General features: G+C 44.2%; 1 long non-coding RNA gene across 1 annotated transcript in view; it reads right to left on the reverse strand.

Annotated features, from left to right (window-relative positions):
- LOC142073248 (uncharacterized) overlaps positions 1–21,818 on the reverse strand; it is a 218,264-nt gene that overhangs the window by 132,462 nt on the left and 63,984 nt on the right. The window lies entirely within an intron of this gene.

Genomic DNA, 21,818 nt, shown 5'->3' on the forward strand with positions numbered 1-21,818 from the left:
ACTGAGATCAAATTTTGACACTTTACTTACACTAGAGGCCTGGTGTCAGTGGGAGTCATTCTACACCTGGAATGCCAGGAGTGCCACGGTGAATTGCCCAACACAAGATGCATAAAGAATGAAAAAATGAACAATGCATAGAACAATCCATTGATAATACCTTCCTGAAACTACATATTACCTTTAAAACAGCTACTTCCTAATATAGAAATCCTCTACTCACACTAGAAACAAGGAAACAGAGAATTCCATGTCACACTTGGATGCATCAGCTGCTGGCCACAGTGATGAATCAAAATAATTGCCTGGTCCAGTGTTTCATGTGATTCTAAATATAGGGCTGGATCTAGAAAATCTTTAAATGAATAAACCTCTGATTATAACAAAAAATTCAGTGGCTTCCAGCCACCTCATTATTTCTTGAGCATTAAACCTAAAGGAGAAGGGCACATGTTTAGAAATTGTGTTCAACTAATGGGACTGCTTCCCTGACTAATCTTTTCTTTGTCCAGTTTTTGGGTTCTGTTCTTATGTCTGCAGGTATAAAAGTGACCGAGGAGTTGCTGCTCCTAATGAAAACTGGATGTTTCAAATCCTTCCATGATGGATAAACTTCAGAACATTTGGATCCTCATGGAAAAGTTGTACTGACTTTAATAGAAAGATTAGCATTGTCTATAGGAAGAAAAGGAGTACTTATGGCACTTTAGAGACTAACAAATTTATTTGAGCATAAGCTTTCGTGAGCTACAGCTTACTTCATCAGATGCATGCAGTGGAAAATACAGTGGGGAGATTTATATACACAGAGAACATGAAACAATGGGTGTTACCATACACACTGTAACAAGAGTGATCAGGAAAGGTGAGCTATAAAATCTCCCCACTGTAACTTCAGATGTTTGCATGAGAAAAGATTTGGTTTGGTTAGGCATCCCAAAGTATGACATCATTTGGGTACTCATCCAAAACTCCAGAAAGCCCCATCTCTCTGAACAGACTGCATGGTCTTTGTGTGGTAGGAAAAGCAGAGGGCAGTGTCCCATTTCATTCCTCAAGGGCCCACATCGTCTCCTGCCATCTAGCATCGGGTCTCTCCCACACCACCTCAAATTTATGTCGGTGTGGGAGGTGCTATCTGGGGTTGCTACTAAATAGCTGAGGTAAAATCCACCGGGTAAGACCCCATGAAAATCAGACCCACACTTGAACTCACAGGCTAACTTTCTTTGCCTACCGCAGGAAATATATTTACTTCTCTAATTATCAACTGCAGCTAAGTGTCTTAAGATAGCAGCAGAAAGGTAATATACACTACAACACCATTCACCTCCAACAGGGAGGTGAGGTAATGGATACGCTTTTAGCTATGTAGCAGCTACCGCATGGTCACTGCCACTTAAGATAAAAGGGCAGCTGTTGCATTGATTTTATTTCACTTGTGACGGACCTCTGCTATCAGATGCTTCACAGCATGGTCTGATCTCGCTCCACCCGAAATAACCTCGCTCAGGGCCTGATCCCTGGAGGAGCTTCCTGACCTTGCAGAGGACTGGAGGGGAATATCGCCTCATGGGATCACCCACTCAGTTTCTTTCATGTGCTCGGTTGTGCCTGGCTGCAGCACCTTCAATTCCAGAGGTGAGATTCAGACAGGCAAGAAAAGTGGCTCTCCCACAAAAAACATTTTACCTTTTTAGCTAGAGCTTGTCAGCAAGGGAACTGTAGGCCATTTTACTGCCATTGCTTTCCTTTTATGAGTTTTCCTGTCTTGTTTGCTAAGTGGCAGCTAGAATGGGGTGAGCTGTAAGTGTCATCTTTGGAATTGAAAAGATGAAATTATGGACTTGGGGATCTGCCTTTCACTCTCCCCCCCACCCCCGACCTCTGCTCAACCCTTGGTCCCAGGCTACTGTAACAACAGTTATTTATTTGTTCCAGAGGGAGGATGGTCTTGCTGCTAAGGACCTGATCCAAAGCCCATTGAAGTCAATGGGGAAGGCCTTAGAGCAGAGGAGGGAGTCAGCTGGGTTGTAATTCTCACTCTGCCACAAAAACAACGAGGAGTCCTTGTGGCACCTTAGAGACTAACAAATGTATTTGGGCATAAGCTTTCATGGGCTAAAACCACTTCATCAGGTGCATGGAGTGAAAAATACAGAGGCAGGTATAAATACACAGCACATGAAAAGATGGGAATTGTCTTAGCAAGTGGGGGGTCAGTGCTAATAAGCCAATTCAATTAAGGTAGAAGTGGGCTATTCTCAACAGTTGACAGGAGGTGAATACCAAGGGAGGAAAAATCATTTTTGTGGCGCTAATGAGGCCAATGTAATCAAGGTGGCCCATTTCAAACACTTGACAAGAAGGGAATAAAGACTGGGAGTGGATGAGTCTCTACAAAAACTAATTTTCCCCTGGTGATACTCAAACCTTCTTATCAACTGTGCAATTCCACAGGCTAGGGCTCAGCGTGATAAGCAGCGAGGGTGCAGCCCACAGCAAAGATAAATAGTCCAGCCCTGCACATCTCTACCCACCAGAATCTCATTGGCATATAGCAATCTCTCACCAGCATATGCTAATTAGGTCTACATGCTCCGGGAAACCCCTGAAGTAAGTGGAACACCGATAGAAATAATCAGCACCCCCAAACCCATCCAGCATGGCCAATGCATCAGATCTGGGGTGCAAGGGATGGCAAGTTGGCACATGGACGTGACAAGCAAACATCATGGTTGAGGTGAGTGCCTACTATGCAAAAATGCTCAATTTATTGCTGCCTTATTCCCTCCCTTGTATCTGTCTTATCCACCTGGTGTCTTTTGTCATAAACCTAGATTGTGAGCTCTCTGGATCAGCCTTTTTACTACTTGTTTGTTCCATGCCGAGTATAACGGGACCCTAATCTTTGGATATGCCTATATTGCAAGTGAAGGTGTGATTGTAGCATTCATAGGCCTACCTGCATGAGCTTTTATCTAGCTAGCAGGTAACAATAGCAGTGTATACGTGGTGGTACAGGCTTCAGCATAGGCTAGCTGCCCCTGTACAAGCCTGCCAGGGAGCCTGGGGAAAAACGCTGGTTGCTAGCCCATATTGCAACATCTGCACTGTTATTGTAACCTGTGCTGGCTAGATTCAGGCTAGTGTGGATAAGGCTACCTGTGCGACCACCACACTTTCACAGGCAGTGTCGATGGATTCTTTCGTTGAGGCCCACAGGTACCACTGCCAGATAAACAACCACCGCCCCTGAAGAAGGGGTAAGAAAAGAAGGGCACACACACTGAAGGACTGCCCAAACATGCATGGTTTGGAAAGGACTATACAGCAGTGACAACAGGACTACCCATGGAAGTACAATGTGAAGGGCCCAGTCTCAAGAGCACTCCCAGTCTTCTGTAGGCCCAGTCTCAAGAGCACTCTTGCCTTCAAAACTGAGCAGAAAACTCTCAGTCCCCAGCACCTCTCAGGACTGGGTCTAAATTTATGGTGCTGCTAAAATGATCTTTAATCATAATAAGTAAAGATAAACAGAAAGACAGATGAGAAATACAAAACAGACTGCGGCTTGCCTAATTTCACTTTGTTAGTTATCTCCAGCCCTTTGCATTTTAAATATTTGGCGCAGATGAAAGAGTTGATTTTCAGAAGAGTCTAAGTAATTGACGTTCAATGGAAAGTGTGTTTCTAAATCTCTTAGGCACTTTTGAAAAAACTCCTAAATTCTGCTGCAATAATTCAATGCATTAACAACTTTGGGTTTTAATATTTGTATTCAGAAGTAAACAATGGGCATATAGTGAATTAGAAAGAACTTCCAGTAATTGTTTTTGTGAGAAGCTATATTCTGTGAAGAATACAGAGGGAATAATTGTTCCAGAGCTACTGACTTAAATCGTGTGAGTTTATGTGTGAGAGTACTGTTTCCAGGCTAAGATTTGGAGAGAGTGTCGGATGACAGACTTCTGCTGCTCGCTAAAGTGTTCTCTTGGTTTTAATATTCTGATGCTTTCACTTGTTTTTGGGTGCTTGCATTTTCTGGGGGAAGCAGAGGGAAGAACAGGACTTCTTGTGGTTGACTTATTTCTGCACCGTACTCTTGTACTCTGTCTGTATCCTATACCATAAACTTATTCCGGAATTTTGACTGGACGTGAATGTTTCTGAGTATAGATTTTTGATGCATTAAGGCCTCATAAAATGGAAAATTATTAAAGTAAAGCGAACCCTGATGGATTTGTCCGGTGAAATTTTCATATTAGTGCCAGGGTGTTGGATCACATTAAAGAAGTTCTGTATTAAAATCACAATTGAGTTTGATTCCCCATAGTTTAAATTCCAGGGTATTACTAATTAAGAGGTCTCTTGGTTTTTAGTGCTGTTTCTCTCCCTCTCTGTGTGAAACTTGCAAGCTGCTCATTGTGTTAGTACATCCTAAGACAGAGTCTGTTTTCAAAGCAATACTTTATAACAACAGAAACAGCACACAGAGACTCCCTGCCCTTTTGTTGTATTTATCTCGCTTTGTTAACAATTGTGATTAAAATAGAGATAGAGGATATATGTGGATGGATGCTTGGTATGGATAATAACTGAATGATCAGGAAGGTGCCAGCCTAAGAATCCAGTGTCCATTCGGCGTCAAGTGGAAACAACCAGAGGACCCCCGGAGGGCAGACTAGAATTCACCCAACAGCCTCAAGAATGGGAGAACCGAAGAACAAGATAACATCTGGCAGTACGGAGCCATTAGGAATGTGCCATCTGCTGATTGATTCAGCAACAGCATGATGAAGAAATTCCCATAGACTGGCATAGGAATAAATTCCTATAAAAATGGACTCTAGAAACTGAGAACTTTGGGGACTGATTCTGCAAACCAACTTCCAGGAGCGTCAGATGTGCATCTGACAAGGCCCTGCTCCCTCCTTGTGTCCAGGACACCTGGCCAGTGGCTTGGCATGAGCAACTCTAAGGCTGGTAACTATGATAACAACTTTGCAGAACCTCTGTGTGTGTGTACGAATGAATGTGTGAATAAATATGAAATTGAATGGAATGTTATAGCTATAACTAACTGCTTACTATGATTCTTTCTGTATTCAGAATAAATGTGGCATTTTGCCTTTTCCCCTTTTAATAAGATCCTGCTGGTTTTTATTTTATTGGTATAACAAGGGAGCAGGGGAAGAGAAATGATAGCATTTCTGACTTTCATCCCTAATGAGGAGTATTGCTTTAAAAATTGATTTAAGAAAAGCCACATGGAAAATGAAAATATGGTGAGTTCCAACAAATGAAAAGTCGGGCCTTTTGATAAAAGTAAAACATTAGAAGATACTCCAACCCAGGAACTAGAAAAGTGTTATAGAGTAGAACATGCCTTAATAATATACTGGTTTAAAAACAAGTGACAATATATTGCAGTAGTATGGGAACTTTACTCTAAAGATCTCAAAGTGCTTCATGACAGCCCATTGTGCTAGGTAACACTCATTTGGTAGATGGGAAAATCATGTCAAAGAGTGATTTGCTTAAGAACACAGAATAAGGCCTGATCTACTCTGGGGGGCGGGCGTGAGTTAAGTGGGTCTAAGTTACACAACTTCAGCTACGAAAATAGCATAGCTGACGTCGACGTACTTAGAGCTACTTACCACGGTGCCTTCACTGCGGTAGGTCGACTGCTGATGCTCCCCATCGACTCCGCCTACGCTTCTCGCTCAGCAGTCGATTTATCGCGTCTTAAATAGACGCAATAAATCGACCCCCGCTGGATCTATCACCCCGGAGATAAGTGTAGACATGCCCTAAGACATTGTTACTGCTAGAATTAGAATTAAGGGATGAAATCCTGACCCCACTGAAGTCAATGGGAGTTTTGCCATTGACTGCAATGGGTCCAGGATTTCAACCCCCTAGTTCTGATTCCCACATCATGTTCTTGCCATTGAGTACATCATACTCCCTGCCGTACCGTGTCCTGGAGTATATCATCAGAAAAATAGGTTACAATTGTAATCCTTCTGCTAATCAGAGTCGGCAGCAACAAGGGCCGGGTTCTGTATCTAGGGGTTCCTTTTCAACAATACAACACAAAACCGGCTTGAGCCCCCGCCCAGTGACCTGGGACAATTACACACCCCAGGCACCTCTAAAAGGCAATACTTCCCCTCTTGCAAGCACAGAGTCTGAGTCAGCAAAAAACTTTTTATAAAAGGAGGGAAATAACTCGGCATTAATTTGAGGATACACCGCAAACAGGGCTCATAAACAAAAACTATGAGGGAAAGACCCACCCCCAAGTAAGTTGGGCAGTGTCCTTTTCCCCTCAGGTACTTAACTCCAGCAACCCAAAAGTCCCTTTAACATGCCCGTTCTTTCTCTGCACCCCACTCACAGTTGTCCTTGAACCAGAGTTCAGAGGTGCATCTGCAGCATTCACTTCCCATCCTGGGTGGAGGGGAGGTAAGGAGGCACCTTACTCACTCCGCTGCTTGGGCACTCACTCGCCATGCCTCTCTGCGGGGCTCTGGTCTGCCCTCTCTGCCAGCCACCCTGCTGGCCGCTCCTCTCCACCAGCCACCCTCTCTCAGTCAAGTCTAAATTAGCTGAGCCTAAATAATATATATAAAATAATTGAGTCTAAATTATAACACAGTGGAGAGAGGAAGGGTCAGATGGTGTCTGGGGCCCTTAGGCAGGGCCCACACCACCAGGTGCAAGTACCTGTCCCCACCCTCTCTCACCTCACTGGGCTTTGGGACCCACGTCCCCTGACCAGCAAGTGCCCTTTAGTTGAGGATGATTCCCTCAATTGGGAAATGCCAAGTACAGTTCTGCTGCCCTGGATTCACACAGCAATGATAACAACCCTTTATTACTCCTGCCCCAATAACAAGGAGACTGGGAATCCAACTGTGATGTTATCTGATTAAAATACAACCATATAGATCATTGTTGCAACTGCTTTTATATATTTGCAACAAATCTTGTACAAAATGTGGCATGTAAGACGTCTATGGAAAGGTTATGATTTGCTGAATACGATTATGCTATTTGTATGCAAAAGTGACCTGTCCCAAAGTCAAAGAAACAGGTTCAATCCTTCTTAGGCTTGGCCGGTTATTACAGACGATTTGTACCACAATACAGCCAAATCGCCGCGCCGCTGACAGACCTAACCAAAAAGAAACAGCCAAATGCCATTCAGTGGACCGAAGAGTGTCAGAAGGCCTTTAACCAGCTTAAAGTGACACTCATGTCTGACCCTGTACTAAGGGCCCCAGACTTTGACAAACCATTCCTAGTAACCACAGATGCATCCGAGCGTGGTGTGGGAGCAGTTTTAATGCAGGAAGGACCAGATCAAGAATTCCACCCTGTAGTGTTTCTCAGCAAGAAGCTGTCTGAGAGGGAAAGCAACTGGTCAGTCAGTGAAAAAGAATGTTACGCCATTGTCTACGCTCTGGAAAAGCTACGCCCATATGTTTGGGGACGGCGTTTCCACCTGCAAACCAACCATGCTGCACTACAGTGGCTTCATACCAGAAAATAACAGAAAACTTATTCGGTGGAGTTTAGCTCTCCAAGATTTTGATTTCGACATCCAACAACAGCATCTAACAAAGTGGCTGATGCACTCTCCCATGAAAGTTTCCCAGAATCAACTGGTTAAAATCATCTTTGAGATGTGGAAAACATTGTAAGTCTTTATATACTTGGTAGTATATTTAGAGATGCATGTGTCTTATTAATTCTGTTTTTTCCCTAGAGCTCCAGGAAGAAATCCCAGCCAGCATTTCACCCTATTGTGATTTGGGGGGCGTGTCATAAATATAAAGGGGAGGTTAAACACCTTTAAAATCCCTCCTGGCCGAGGAAAAACCCTTTCACCTGTAAAGGGTTAAGAAGCTAGGATAACCTTGCTCGCACCTGACCAAAATGACCAATGAGGAGACAAGATTCTTTCAAAAGCTGGGGGGAGGGAGAAACAAAGCCTCTCTCTCTGTCTGGGTGATGCTTTTGCCGGGGACAGAACAGGAATGGAGTCTTAGAACTTAGTAAGTAATCTAGCTAGATATGCGTTAGATTCTGATTTCTTTAAATGGCTGAGAAAATAAGCTGTGCTGAATGGAATGGATATTCCTGTTTTTGTGTCTTTTTGTAACTTAAGGTTTTGCCTAGAGGGATTCTCTATGTTTTGAATTTAATTACCCTGTAACGTATTTACCATCCTGATTTTACAGAGCTGATTCTTTTTACTTTTTCTTCTATTAAAATTCTTCTTTTAAGAAACTGAATGCTTTTTCATTGTTCTTAAGATCCAAGGGTTTGGGTCTGTGGTCACCTATGCAAATTGGTGAGGATTTTTATCAAACCTTCCCCAGGAAAGGGGATATAACGTTTGGGAGGATTTTGGGGGGAAAGACGTTTCCAAACGGACTCTTTCCAAATTATATCCCTGTTAGACGTTTGGTGGTGGCAGCAATAAGTCCAAGGGCAAAAGGTAAAATAGTTTGTACCTTGGGGAAGTTTTAACCTAAGCTGGTAAAAGTAAGCTTAGGAGGTTTTCATGCAGGTCCCCACATCTGTACCCTAGAGTTCAGAGTGGGGAAGGAATGCATCCGATGAAGTGAGCTGTAGCTCATGAAAGCATATGCTCAAATAAATTTGTTAGTCTCTAAGGTGCCACAAGTACTCCTTTTCTTTATTCAAATTAAGTGGCTCATCAAGAAACACTTGAAACTGACACTGGACCATGGGAGACACCCATCTACACTGAATGGACTGTCCTGCAAACGTGCTCTCTGGGGTATAGGTGATGATTTCCTGCTGTGACTAAGCAAAATTATGTATGGACATGTGACGTGTCCACATGATTCCAAACCCATCTTTTAACTGTAATTTTCCACGAGCTGTGCTGGGGGCTTTTGTTTTCTTCCACATGGCAGAAGCTATAAAAGGCCCTGGAAACACCTCAGTTTTGCCTCTTTCCTGCTCAAGCCTCCAGACTATGGACTTATACAAATGGGAGCATTCTAACCAAGGGACTGAGGTCCTTCCAATGACTTGGAAGCATCCAGAGACTTAACAAGCCAGCAGTTTATTCCATCCCTGCTACAAGCCTGAACCAAGAACTTTGCAATTTCTGTATGTATTTGATTCCTTTAACCAATTTTAAATCTCACCTTTCTTTATTTTTATGAATAAACCTTTAGATTTTAGATACTAAAGGATTGGCATCAGCGTGATTTTGGGGTAAGAACTAAGTTATATATTGATCTAGGTGTGTGGCTGGTCCTTTGGTATCAGAAGAACCTTTTATTTGAAGAGATTGGTTTTAAAGAACCACTCATCTCTAAGTCTAGTGTTTTTGGTGGTAATACAAGGACTCAAATGCCTTAAGGAAACTGCTTATATGACTTCTTGTTAGCCAGTGTGGTGAAACAGAAGTTCACTTTTGTTGCTGGTTTGGGTATATCCTATGGGGGATAGCCACCAGTCTTGGGGTGTATCTGACCTATTTCTCAGCAGTTTGTCCTGAATTTGGCATTCTCAGTTGTGGCCCAAGAAGGCACAGTTACACCAACACCAGACAAAAGTGACCATTTGGGCAAGCAGTCCCATTATGCTAGACAGGGAGGGTGTGTCCATGCAAACGAGATCAGCTCCTGAAGTCCTTTTCCACAGCTCATCACTAGATGTCAGGGGAGAGCTCATTCAGACTCTGCTTACACAGTCAAATAATCTAGACAGAAACTCAGTCTCAGCCATCTTAAATAATAGTTGTAAGGTCTTTGAGGCAAGGAGAGAAAGAGAGAGAGAAAGTGTGTACACACAATAGCACCCTCATTCCTGACTATGGCCTACTGCAAGTCAGATAATATTTTGTTTTAATTTCAACCAGGTGGGTAAAAAATATAGAATATTCCATAAGACTTTACACTTGGTCCCAAAGGGAAAAAGTGAGAAACAATTTAATTGTATTAACAAAAGAATTTTTTAAATAGCAATCTTTATTTCGAAGTGAAATCGATCCCACAATTTTCTGGAATGAATGCAGGACAAGAGGGAATCTAATTCTTAATGACTACAGGCTTCAGAGCTGGCTCCTTTACAGTCATTAATATGGCTGATGCTGAAACTGACGGACATGCAATACAACAGCCATTATGTACAATACACCCACATCACTGTTGCATGGAGAATAGTTAAAAGGCTCCAATCCCTACACTCATTTTGTCTTTGTATTTGTACTTTTAATTTGGAACAGTTTGTTATTATCCACTGCAGTGGCTGTAGAGAATTCCACTATTTTACAATTTGACAACTTCTTACGTATATGTCACATGCATGTTTTAATTTGTATACAGATGTGAAATTTGAAATACCCCTTCTTCTCAAAAAGAAAATTCAGGGATTTCAGATCCAGGCTTTGGTTCACAGCATTAATGAGATAGATGAAGCCAAGAGGAGCCTGATCCCAAAAAAACACATTTGAGTTAATGGAAAAATTCCCATTGATTTCAACAGGCTTTACATCAGGCCCCAAATTCAGATACAAGTTTGAATCCTTACAGCCCGGCCATCCCCAGTGTTCTTCAACCCCTCTCTAAGGAGAAGGGTCCGGTCTGTAATCTTCACTGGAAAACCCATCCCCAGTAATCAGCTGAGAACAAAAAAACATTTCCAAGAACTGTCATTAAAATTTTGTCTTTAGTATTCAAAGAGGGTTGCCACCATTAACAAAAAAAAAAGGCCTTTTATTTAAAAAAAAAATCTGAATGATTCAGTTTTACTACATTTTTTAAGGGGCCTAAGAAAAATATTCCTGATGGAATTTGCAACAGCACAATTGTGCACACAAAATGTAAACCAGCCCTGGTTGAAACTCTTTCAATTTGGACTTGTCAAAATTTGGAGGAGGAAAAAATGTGAGGAAAATATTCACAATATATTTTAAAAACCCCCAACACCACCTCTGTTTTTCAGCCAGCTCTAGACCTGGTCTTGACATTTTAAAACATTTGATGAAAAATTTGAATTTCCCCCCCAAAACCTACCAACCCCTTTCTTTCAAACCAGCTCTAACCATGACCTTGTTGTGCAAGCAAGCCTAGGCATCTTTTGCTAATAGTGCTTATGAGCATAGAAGGAGCATTTTGAAAGATCCTCTGAAAATCTGCCTCAACTTGGTGCCCTAGAAGGGCATCCTAAAATTGAAGCCATAGGCCCTAATCCTGCAAGGTGTTCTATGCGAGCATTCTCCTGCACCTATATAGCATATCCTGCAAGACTGGGGGTTTAGGACCTGATGCAGGAAAGATTTATGCCATCACTTACCTTCACATACTGTGAGTAGTCCCACTGACGTCAATGGATGCATAAAGTTAAGTGTGTGAATAAGTCTTTGTAGGACTGGGGCCTAAGAATCCAGTCTGCAGCATCTCCTCATCATTTGAACAATTATTTCCAATTGTTTTCAGTTGATCACCGTTTGTTGTACTGAGCTTCCTTCGGATTACTGCTAAATATTCTGTATTGATTTTAAAATGTGAGGGTAGCATTACTCCATTTATCACCTCTGTCAGGTATGAAAATGCTTTTTCCTTGTCAGTGCAGATTAATAACTATCTCGGGCTTTCCACCAGCTGAAATAAAAACTGCTTTGTGCAGACATTCATTCGGCCTTTGTACTCTTTTATAATTGAGATTTCTTTTAAAAACTACTCATTTCTCATTTTATTGGGCATGTCCACGGTACTTAAGATTGCAAAGCAGCTTCTGTTATGACCCTCTGAAACATTAAACCTCAAACCTCAAACTGAAGAGGTCTCAGCCAGAGCTCCCGATTTCTCCTCCTCCAGCTCTGGTCTGAGTGGCACTGCCAGAAGGCAACACAGGAGAACTCCCAGGCACAGACCTGAAGCAAGAGAGACGAGACCTTGGTCTAGACAAGGGATGGGCTGACTTTGCCCTCTAGGTTTCGCTGTGAATTCCCCGGAGCATCTAAGGGCTCGTGATACAGCATGGCCAGAAGGCAGCAGGAGAGTGTTAGAAGGGAGCCTTAGAAAGTTTGCTATAGATTAATTAGAACACCTGAAGCCAGTCACCTGATAAAACCCACCTGCTTCAATCAGACAAGGGAAGCAGAGTGGATTGGTGTTGGAGTAGAGAGCAGTTTGGAGGAGTTGAAGCAGAGTGGATTGATGTTGGAGCAGAGAGCACTTTGGAGGGAAGCAGAGGAGAGTTTGGAGAAGTGCTGCAGTGGGCTAAGAAGACCAAGACCCTGGGTAAAGGGACACCTGGTTTGTGCAGGGGGAGGGCAGGACGCCCTACAAGCTGAAGGGCAGGAGAGGGAAGTAGCCCACGGGAAGGAACTGCTAGTTCAAGCGGTTTACTGCTATCCCTGGGCTGGGACCCGGAGTAGAGGGCGGGCCCGGGTCCCTCCCTCTCCACTCCCCTCCTCTAGGACACTAGTGAGCCAGTTAATACCCCAGTTCAGGGGTGAGAAATGGTGCCCTGAACCCTCCCCAAGAAGAGAAAGCATGAGCCGCATCAAAGTAGTGCCGGCTATTTGCCACAGGCTGTTTTCAGGCTATGCAGACTGCCTCCTGAGGTAAAAGTACCTGGATTCTAAATTTGGACACCAGACTGCTCCTCTTGGACAACCTTCCATGGAAAATTCTAGTAAAGCCAGGTCTTCTGCTTAAGGCCTGAGGGCTGCTAACCAGGGGACTATGGCCTTGCCTAGGTCAAGGTGGTGGGGTTCCTGTTAGGTGGACACTGCAAGAAGTATCTGTGCTAACTGCACTAGATATCGTATCTCTTGTTAGACCATTCCCAGCACCTTCTGCTCTTGCCTTCTCTCATTGTCTTCTCTGGCACTGCTACTTCTGCTGTAATAGTACCATAAGCAGTAAAAGAAGAGCATATGATCTAACATGGCAGGAACAGGTGCAGGGAGAACAGATGGAGAAGCAGCAGCTGTGGTAGGCATCCCACCTCCTCTTCTCGCTAACCGGAGGGCACAGCTTTAGAAGCTCACATTCCCCTTGCCAATAAATCAACGACCACCAGCAGTGAATATGCAGTCTCTCTCCTCTGCTAGTCAGCTGTGTAGGGCTGCAGCTACATTGCGAGCACACGGATCCTCCAGGGAACACAATAATATTGATAGCTTCTGCTTCCGCTAGTAAACAGAGTTAAACAGAGTATGAGTCACTCACACATCCACTGCCACTGCTGGATCATAATAATAGCGGAGGCATTTTACCTCAGACTCAAAACTTAACAAACCTGGGGCAAAACAAAAAGCAGGCAGTGGTGCAGGTGAAATGAAGACACCATTAAGTACCATGGAATTCAGGTGATGGAAAATACGAGGACTCTACCCTATTGGTGTCTTCTTTTTCTCTTCATAGGCAACAGCACAGAATAAATTCCTGGGCATTATTCCATACATGAGAAAGCTGTCATAAAACTGTGCAAAAAGAACAGGAGGACTTGTGGCACCTTAGAGACTAACAAATTTATTAGAGCATAAGCTTTCGTGAGCTACAGTGCATCCGATGAAGTGAGCTGTAACTCAGGAAAGCTTATGCTCTAATAAATTTGTTAGTCTCTAAGGTGCCACAAGTCCTCCGGTTCTTTTTGGGGATACAGACTAACACGGCTGCTACTCTGAAACCTGTCATAAAACTGTGTGTCACTCTTGGGAAAAACATGGTTTTTAATGATGTGTTCTAAACACTACTCTCCCTTTCAACAGAGGCCGACCATCTCTGGTAGGAAGTTCTCCACTTCCACCTTTTGCCTTCGGATGGAGACCCCTCCTACAGCCTTTGGAGAGGCAGGAATTCCCCCAGAAGTCACTCCAACGCTGTAGCAGTGAGGAGAAGAATCACCTTATCGGCAAACACACAGTCCAAGGGCCCCTCCAGCGTCAGTCACTGATCAGAGTGCCTTCTTTCCTTAGGTCTGGCTGCTTCTCATGGGCCACGTGCTCAGGCTGCTCCTTGGACCTGTCCCCCAGCCCGGAGCTCAGAGTCTCAGCTTGCTGTGTGTCGCTCAGTAGCACATGCCACCTCCGGCAGCCTGTGCAGTCACTTCTCAAAAGGCACCCCCCTCCTCCCATCGGAATGAAGTCAGAATGAGACTTCCTGCCAGCTGCCTAGCCAATCAGGGCCCTGGGGCAGAGGGCTGGTCCATTCATGCTGTTGATATGTGGAGTGTGGGCTCCACAACGGGAACATACACCTGTGCTCCCCTTTGTCTTTAGGTGCATCAGCTCGCTGCTGTCAGTCCTTCTTTGGTGTATACAAGACAGACAGTGAAGGGCTGCACAGAGAAGAGAGCAATGACAAATACTCTTATTTTAACAGACTGTCCAAAGACCTGCTATTGCCTGAGCAAGGGAAAAAAGACATGATCCCTGCCGTGCCCAAATCACGTCGCTGACAGGGAACTCTGCATAGGGTTGCAATAGCCTCTGCAGGAAAACCATCATAAAGTGTAATAATGAACATTCATTCGTTTCTAAAAAACAACAGAAGGTGAGAATGAGACATTTAGAAATAAATGATGCAGCCCCTAGGTTAACAGGGATTAACAGCAAAGAGGTTTATTAAGCTTGGAACCTTTCCAGATTGTCTACAGATGCATTAAAACTTGTTTTTCTCTTCCTTTTCGTTAGCCAGACATATCACCATTATTAGTAGCCGCCTCCTCCTCCTCTCCCCTGCCTTTAGTTTTAATTAGAGTATGGGGGGGAGGGAAGCATATTTGGTATTAAGATGAACTAGGGTGTTTTAAAAATTTGGCAATATTTGAGTATTTTCATTAGTCACATGCTGCCTGGGCCAGATTTTCCAAAGCATTCAGCACCCATAATTAGGGCCAGATTTTCCAAAGAGTCTAGCACATTTGGTGCACTCTGGACTGAAAAACTGCCCATAAGTGTCCCAGTGGGAGGTGTTGGGAGCAGAACACTGCTAAAAAGCGGGTTCTTATTTAACTGCTTAATGGGTGCTGTTTCTCCTGAAAATCTGGTCCCATCTGTGCAGGCATACACTAAGGCTGACCATGGAAAATACGTTTTCTGCCTTCACTTTGCTCCCTGAAACCCATTGCATTAGGTTCTGACTCCTAACCAACCTAGCTGCTTATTGGTGGGAATTATCAAGTTCTTGCTTTCCAGGGGAAGGTCCTGACCATCCTCATATACACGTCTGTCCTCCTAAGAGTCACCATTTGATGCTGAAGCACCTTCCCAGTTACTGCTCTATCCTGACTTATAACTTCCACATCTCAGAAGTTTATTTTCAAGAACATGCATCTCTTAGAAGGCATATTACTTCTTTGCCAACTACGCTCACTAGTGCCTAGGAGTTAAAGGCCAGAGAGCGCACGCACTCAATACACCAGAGATGATGCAGCCAAAGCTTGTTAAGTTGCTTGTCCCCAAGTGAGCTGGGTTAACTTTGATATACCTGATAGTAGTGCCAACAGATTTGGACTAAGGAGTCTCTCTTTGCTTGTTCATTCTTGTATTTGTATTTTGAAAAAAAAATCAGATTCGGGTTAAAAAAATTGGAAAAACATTTGAAAATCTGTTTAGTTTTTATTATTAAACAAACATTTAAGAAGTGCATTGTACAGAACATGCTCTGTGTAATTATTATGTTTGAAGTGGAGAAAATTTCTTTCAGCTAGCATATAGTGTTTATAAAATACTGTCAAATGTGCATCTATGGAAACCACAGGATTTAAATAAGATAACAGTTTAATAGCATTTTGTCAGCATATTTACTCCAAGAGCCCAATTTCCTAAAGTTTAGCATGGTTTCCCCTATGGCTCATAATTCTACATTTTTCCAAAGTAGCTTTAAACCGATCATCACATCTCCTCTTTAATGCAGGGATTAACAATGACTTCTGAAGGGTCCCTAGTTCCAGATTTGTGAAGGATAATTGAACTTTTACCACACTAGTGTGAACTGTACAATACCACAATTATCAAATGCAGTACATTATGATGTGAGTGAGATTTAGCCAGAGAAGCCTGTAGGAACCAGGACAGATGCAATCTCAACCCAGCACCCCGAAAACACTAAATTATATTATTTCCCTGTCCACCTTTGACCCCTAGCTTTCAAATGCAGCATCCATTTTGACCCCTCTAGAGAAGACAACTCTGCTGCTAGCTCCTGCTGGTTATTTCTCTACATCATGTCCAAAATCGATCCTCCTTCTCCATTCCCACAGCTAAAACCACTGACCACCTCATTTTCTGCCTGCTACTCATCTTTTCACTCAACTACTGCAGCCTCCTTCTCCCTGAATCCTTCAAGCCACCTGAAACGCTGCAGAAGTCTTGCACCTTTCCTGCTTTTCTGACTACCCAGCCACCTTTCACTTAACCTTCTGCATTAAACTCAAGATAATTCTCCTTGCCTGCAGAGCTCTGTGCAACTCAATCTCTCCTTACACCTTTGCCCTTATCGCTTATTACTCCCTGTCCCTTGCTCTTTTCACTCTGCCCAAGCGGCCACCTACCCATCATCCTTTTTGTAACTTGTCTCCTATTCTTCACTTTGTGCTGCCTTTCATATGGCCCCCCCTATGCCTGGAACTCTCCTCCTGACCTGCTCCATCAGGCTCCCAACCTCTCCTTTGAATCTCCGAAGCCATTAAACTTTAGTGCACTCTAATGAAAGCTAATTTTATCCAATGCCACCCAGCCCTCTCCCCCATCCCCCCGACCCTGTGATACTTCTGCCAGCTGGTCAGATCGGGGGGGGGGAGGGATAGCTCAGTGGTTTGAGCATTGGCCTGCTAAACCCAGGGTTGTGAGTTCAATCCTTGAGGGGGCCATTTAGGGATCTAGGGCAAAAATTGGGGATTGGTCCTGCTTTGAGCAGGGGGTTGGACTAGATGACCTCCTGAGGTCCCTTCCCACCCTGACAGTCTATGAGTCTATGATCAGCCACTAGCTGCACACATGGTTTTCCTTAACAAGGCTATAACTCCAAGTGGGAATACCCATGTGTCTTTGGTCAGTCCAGTAATGAATGTAAAGGTTGTTGCTCAACTCGTAATAGCCCTATTTGGGGTTGTAGGCCTGGTTTCATTTTAGGGAATGATGGTGAGGTGTGTTCAGGGATCTGACAAATAATTAGTCTCAGCCCTGGACTCAGCCTTATGACTAGGCCAATTAAGCCACTTCAGGGCTTATTTCAAATTAAATGTAAAGGGATATAGACATGGATTAGAGAGATCCGGAGATTCAAGGAAGAGGAGAACTTGTAGTTACTTCAACACAAGTCTAAATCGTCTCCTGTTTCACAGAAGCCTGAACACCTTGTCAATCCTCTTAAATACAAGCTCTCGACTCTTCTCAGGTGACACACACAGAGTAGGTAGTTTATCTTGAGCACATAATTCCTTTTAAATGGTATTAATTCTCCACAGTGAAAGCTGCAGCTATTCCCACCTACCGGGATCTGTTTGCATGGTATCTCGATGGGTGGAAGTTATCCAGAGACATGTGCTGTAGGTCAGTAGTAATCCATACTCCCAAATGCTGCATTCTTTGCCTGCTATTAAAAGCTCCATTGGGATAGTAAACTTTGGTGGCAAGAATCAGACCATAGGCATGTTTCAGATTTACTATGGCTTGATTTTAAAACCAGAGAGCCCTGAAAATGTATCTCTACCCTTTGCGGGAGAGAGAACAGAGGAGTCAGGATTACAAAGAGTGACCTAAAACTAGAGAGCCTCTTTGCTAGTCACATCCTTTTGCAGCTTCAGTCACCCAACTTCTGGGATCTAAGATGGAAAGTAGTGGAGAGAGACAGCTTTAGCATTTACCTTTTCCCAGTGTGGAAAGACCTATGGACACGCCATTTGAATGCCCAGATGCCACTAGACTGCTAGGTGGTAACCTATTTCCACAGCCATGGGCTGGCAAAATCTGGCCATCATGTAAGACAACGCAATGTCAGCACTTTTCCTGCACCCAGGACAATAACAGCAAGGGAGACATCCAATTTTTGTGCAGTCTATAGCACCTGCTGAAGACTGAGTCCTAATATAATCTATCTGCTTTGGATGAACCCCAATGGACAAACAACCTAATCATTAGAACTTTAGATTTTTATTCCTGATGAACTGGCCAGACACAGAAGAGCGACCAGAACAGCTCTGGCAAAGACTTGCTGACAAAGGGCCAACCTGAAATGAATTGCTGGCTGTTGAAAGTCCAGGCAATTACAAGGAAGGTTTCTCTTAAATAACAGCTAACCTCAGCATTTTGGAGCAGGCCGGGGAAACAATCTTTTGCTGCCCCACCCCAGCAAACATAACCAGCTCTTGTCTATCATGATCATCCCACCATGCACAGGGCTGCCCTGAGGATTCTGGGGCGGGGATACCAGTATAATTCTTTGGGAGATCCCCCAAATGTAACTGACTCATTCTATACACAGAACTTGTGGTTTTGGGGCAGGGACATGCAATATTAGGTTCCCCCCACCCAGCATCCTGCTGCAGCATATTGTGCCTTTCAGCCCTAGCAATCAGTTTATCTCAGCCTCGGCTTTCAAGGCTCTCTTGGAAAAGACACAGGTTGGAGATTTCCCTGTTTTTTTTTAAACAGCAGTAGGCTGATATTCTCAGTCACGTTTAAGGTTACCCGAATGAGAGATCCCTTCACCCCCACACCTAATGGCCGGCGCTGGTGAATGTATGCGGTGTTAGCCTGATGCAATGACAGTATTTCATAGATTCTTCGGCCAGAAGAGACCGACGTGATAGCGCGACCTCCTGGAGAGACCACTTTTTGCAGGGCAGGGCCAGGTCATTGTCTCCTTTTTGCAGGTGGGGAATCTGAGGCACAGAGAGTGATGGGCTGGAAGGCCAGAGAGAGACCATATCGCCCAGGGCCCAGTCCAGTATAATAGCCTCTAGGCCATGCTCTCAGGTACTGTCTCTCTGGTCTGTGTTTAGAAAGAGAACCTAGCACAATGAGGCCTGGTCCATGGGGCTCATGGTACTACCACAATAAATAATAATAGCAGCGGAGGGGCAGACTGCCTAGTGGATGGGGCACTGGCCTGGGTCTCGGGAGACCTGGGTTCTACTCCATGCTCTGCCCTTGGCCGGCAGGGTGACCTTCCCCTCTATGCTTAACTTTCCCCATCTGTGGAGTGGGGACAATGGTGTGGACAGCTGTGAGATCTGCTGGCGAAGAGCGGTACCGAAGAGCTAGGTAGCTGTATAAGGGGGTTCCAGGATTGTCACGCTGTCTGGGTGTCACTATGAAGCCTAGAAATGCTGTTGGGTCAGTGGGAAGTGATGGAAACAGCTCCAAGCCAGGGTAGCACCATGAGGCTGTCTTTGTTTCGAATATCACCAGGCTCCCTCATTACTGGGATTCGCCGTCTGTTCCCACATGTACTGGCATATGGAGGCTGGTGACTTTACAAATTACGCCCAGGTAACAGAACGGGCTTTCGGCTAGTTATTACTGTACTAATGGGTTGGCTTGGCATACGTGTACAGGGAGCTCTCCCAAGCACGTGGGGCAGCCTGGGAGACTGCAGTGATGCTCTAGGGTAGGTTGTGCCCGGCGGGCTGCGAGTGGTGGGACAGTGTGTAAGGGCTGTGAGGAAGAGAGAGTCCCATTTTGTGAATAGAAAGAGGGGCCAAGAATAATCCCCCATGCTGACATGGCCTGCAGCCCAGTCACCGTCCTACTGCCATCGGGACTGGTGTTTGGTGTTGGGTTTAACCAACTACGCACAAAGGATCAGCTGGTATTGCAGGCACAAGCAAATCTGAAGAATGAAACTATGGGTCCTGCTGTTCATCCCCTTCCTCCATGGGGAGAAGGGGATTGTCTGCATCTCCTTTAGCATGCTCAGAGCACTTGCAGCTCTGCATTCAAACAATTATTCTAATCTAATCTCATGCTTCAGGGCTTCAGCCAGTCAGCTGCAGGGGTCAGGAAGGAATTTTTCCCCTCAATGCTCAATTGGTCAGATGTCTTCAGGAGTGGGGTGGATGCTTCTTCTGAAGCACCAGGGATTGACCAGAGCTGGGGCAAGGGTTGCCCAGTGCCCTGAGGTGGTCCAGAGAATCCTTTCCAGCTGCCTGTCTGGTGGGTCTTGCCTAGATGCTCATGGTCTGACTGATCACCATATATGGGGTTGAGAAGGGATTTCCCTGAGGTCAGTCTGGCAGTGACCTTGGTTTGGTTTTTTGCCTTTGTCTGCAGCATGGGTCACTTGCTGGAATCATCTGGGCACGTCTCACCTCATCAATTCCCTGCTATTGCTGGGGCCTCAGGCATTGGTGGCACCTCAGTCAACTTCCTGTTTCACATAAATCTAGTCTCCTGCGGACTACAGTGCTTTGGTTTAACTCAAGTTATTTGACTCAATACAGGGAGAACTGGCGGAAATGTAATGGCCTGTGATAAATGGGAGATTAGACCAGATGATCCAATGGTCCCTTCTGGACTTAAAAAGTCTACGGAACTGTAACACAGGCCTGAAATGCCCTGGAATAATTCCTAATTTCAAGATGCAGAATGACAAATTCTGGGCTGCTCTAGGAAAACTGAGATGGTTGATTACGCTAGAGGTATATAACTTGTTTAGACTAACAGATGTCCAATGCTAAAGCAGGCTGCCCTCCTCCCTCCCCCTAGTACAGCTCTCTGGCTAGTTATTGTCCAAACCCTTTTTTCCATTAAGATGGGCTGTAGCTATACACAAACCATAATGAGTAAATATAATGGAGTTTGAGTGCATTCTATTTTTGCTAACCACACCTTTATTTAGCAATATTGGCCCCGGCTCACAACTGCACAAACAGAACATGTTGCAATAGAGATTACTTCCAAAGTGAGCTAAAATACCAGACACAAACACTATTGACATGCAAGATGCTTACCAAGTCAGAAAAGACCTTTGCAGCTTTTGGTAGAAGCAAAGTCATCAATCACATCATTAAAGTCTAATGACTTGGCGAAAGCCGTTTCAAAAATGCTAGAGCATGTATGTGGGCCTGATGCACTGTACTTTGAAAACCGCTTTTGATGCATTTCTAAACTGAATAATTTTTTCCATATTAGTGTTTGATGTAGACGTGCAAAATACAGTCTCAATATTAAGAAGTGCCCTCTAGCCTCAATCTTCCAATATTTTGTGCATGATTTATCACTCTTCAAGAGCATTCAGAATTGGATAAACTTCTCTGGATATCCATCAGGTCATCTGCAGCCCTTCCTTCTAAAAGCTTTAGCGAAGCCAATTCATACACTCATAAATGTAACCTCTAGTTCAGTTCTTTATATCAAAGTGGGGTATTGATCCTGAATCCTTGAACATTTTCATATCCTTTATTTTTCTTTCAGGATGGGCCAATGGTTAGAGCAGTAGCCAAGGACTTGGGACACCTGAGTTCAAATCGCTGCTCTGCCACAAGTCACTTAGCCTCTCTGTGTCTTAGTTCCATCTGTAAAATGGGGATAATAGCACTTTCCTACCTCACAGGGGTGTTGTGAGAATAAATACATAAAATAGTGGGAGGTGCTCAGTAATGGGGCCAGAGAAGTACCTAAGATAGATTGCCAACCGAATAGATTTAGGCGAAGACAAAGACTGAGTTTCTACTGTGAAATCGTCATGACCTAAAACAATGGGGAAATGGGGCATCATGATGAAACTCCTGGGTTTTGTGCACTGGCTGATCTTTCATACATTAGTCACAGGGTAGAGATTTCCTTCTCACTCATGGAATGA

This window comes from Caretta caretta, chromosome 9, assembly GCF_965140235.1.
Source record: "Caretta caretta isolate rCarCar2 chromosome 9, rCarCar1.hap1, whole genome shotgun sequence".
NCBI lineage: Eukaryota > Metazoa > Chordata > Testudines > Cheloniidae > Caretta > Caretta caretta.